Genomic DNA, 2500 nt, shown 5'->3' on the forward strand with positions numbered 1-2500 from the left:
GGTGGTTGGTGAAGGAAAGAGTGTACTGTAGAGAAGAGAAGTAAGAATGAGAGAGAGAGAGAGAGAGAGAGAGAGAGAGAGAGAGAGAGAGAGAGAGAGAGAGAGAGAGAGAGAGAGAGAGAGAAAGGTATGTTATTGCTCTATTCTTTCATGTCTTCATTATATTTTTTTTCATATTATTTCTTCTCTTCCTCTTCCTTCTCCTCTTTCGTCTATATTTTGTGTTTTCCTTTCTCCTCTGCCACTGTACTCCTCTGTATTTCTTCCTTTTCTTCCTCTTCCTTCATCTTTTCAATATTTCCTTCTCCTCCCACCAGCAAAAGCCCAGATTAAAATAGAAAAGATACAAAAAACACAAAATCTTAATACGGAGAAATCATTTGAGACCTTAACAGCAAAAAGGATCTTAATTAAAAAAAAAAAGGGACCTTAATGCAAAAAAAATCACAGATCTTAATAGCAAAAGGAAGATATTAGCATCAAAAATCACCCAGGAAACCCATAAACTAGTCAATCTAAATAAAATCGGACAGAAAGAGGAAAACAAAAAGAAAAGATGAAAAACGCATTTATGAACGGTCGAAGTCAAGACCACAGAGGCGTCGGAATGGAATCGAACGCCACACCGCACCGCCACGCGAGCATAAACACAGGCTTGGGCATTCCGTTAGAGCCTGACATAAGTTACCCTGATGTAAGGTTTCCAACACGCTAAAAACAATGAATGTACTGCCGGTTCCGGATAATATGTTTCACTCTCCGAACGAGACACGAGCACGCAACGAATACGATACTGCCAACTGCACAGTTCACGCCGCTACCGTAATTCAGAAGCGAAAGTGATGAAATGCACCTTTGGATCCGGCATAAGTCGATTCCAATTCCTTTTAAGCAGTACTCGATTCCTTATTGACAGATTTCGATTCCCTTGTGAAATTTCGGTTATCCTAACATATTTGAATTTACTGTAATAGTCTTTGACTCCTTTATATATTAAATTTCTGTTCCTTTTAAACATATTTCGATTCCTTTAAAACACTCCTTGATTCCTTTCCTTTTATTCCCCTTCCTCCTTAATACTGCATTCTCTCCTGCCTCCCATTTCCTTCCCCTTTCCTTTCCCCTCCTTTAGTTCCTTTCAGCTGCCTCCTCTTCCCCTTTTCCCTTCCTTCCTTCATTCATTCCTCCCTTCGTTCCTTCCTTTTTTTCATTTCCCTTCTTCCCGAGTCCCTTTCCTTTTCTCTTCCTCCCCTTCCCTTCTCCCTTCACTCCATCACCTCGCCTCGCCTTATGGACTGGCCGCCGCTAAGGTTCTTCCCGTGACTTGCAAACAAATGTGGCTTTTTGTTGCTTTTACTCGATGCTGTGGTACATAAGTGTCACGTAAGATTTCTCTCTCTCTCTCTCTCTCTCTCTCTCTCTCTCTCTCTCTCTCTCTCTCTCTCTCTCTCTCTCTCTCTCTCTCTCTCTCTCTCTCTCTCTCTCTCTCTCTCTCGTATCGTCTTATTTCTTCTCCTTCCACATCCTGCATTTTTATCTGTCTTGTCTGCCCTACACAGCCTCTCTGAACTACCCTATACAGCCCCTCTGGACAGCCTCACAATAGTCCTACATATCCTCTTTGACCAGCCCCACACAGCCTCACTAAACAGCCCCACACTGGCTTCCTAACTAACCATACAAATTCTCCTCTTAGCAGGCCAACGCAGCCCTCTAACCAGCCCCACTCAGTCTTTGTACGTCGCCTCAAACAGCAGAACAAAAGCCAGAATATATTCCAATTCCTCGTAAGTAAATGTCTTTATCTTTTCATTGTCCACATTTTTGCTCCTCTGGCTGTCTTCTACTGACACGCAAATGATGGCTGGCCTTCCCAAGTTAATGCCTGCCTGCCTGGTTCACCCTCCCACCTCCTCCCTGTGTCCCTGTCCCCAATTTCACGAGGTATTTCAATCACTCATTCCTGTTCTGTCCATCTTATTAATGCAAGAGTTAACGAGTACCTCCATTCCCGCGTCCCTTCCACGGGTAAACTCCGGAACAGTCTGATATACGTCCATAGTATTTGATCCCCTTGAAGTAGTGAGTGTGAAGGCGTCTCGGACACTAATATGTATTGTTTTCTACCTACCTGCTGATTTACTTAAGCTTGATTTCAAAGGGAACCACGTGTAGCCAGTTCTTAGCATTTGTTGTGTAGCTTTCCAAGTTTTCGTTTTTTTTTTTACTTAGGAATAGAAGTGGTGTCTTGTATTAAGAATTACTTTGAATCACGTAGGCAGCGTACGAAAAAGAGACAGGCAGACGAGTAGACAGCCAGGCAGAATAAAAATAGACGAAAACGAACACAGAAGGGAGGCAGAGAAACGAAGAGACTAAAAGCGAAGGAAAGACAGCGAAGAACAGCGACAGAGAAGGGAGAAACAAATAAGTATTGAAAATATAGACGTACAGAAACAGAAACACACATACAGAAACAGAAAGACGCTAAAATAAACAG

At 42.6% G+C, this 2500-nt stretch overlaps 1 long non-coding RNA gene across 10 annotated transcripts in view; it reads left to right on the top strand.

Moving 5' to 3' along the window:
* LOC135091877 (uncharacterized) overlaps window positions 1-2500 on the top strand; it is a 231607-nt gene that overhangs the window by 219874 nt on the left and 9233 nt on the right. The window contains exon 8 of one of the 10 annotated variants that reach the window (XR_010262674.1): window positions 1697-1787. The exons of the other annotated variants lie outside the window; for them this stretch is intronic. This is a non-coding gene — a long non-coding RNA (uncharacterized LOC135091877). The remainder of the gene's footprint in view (window positions 1-1696; window positions 1788-2500) is intronic. 10 annotated transcript variants of the gene reach the window in all.

This window comes from Scylla paramamosain, chromosome 38, assembly GCF_035594125.1.
Source record: "Scylla paramamosain isolate STU-SP2022 chromosome 38, ASM3559412v1, whole genome shotgun sequence".
Classification (NCBI taxonomy): domain Eukaryota; kingdom Metazoa; phylum Arthropoda; class Malacostraca; order Decapoda; family Portunidae; genus Scylla; species Scylla paramamosain.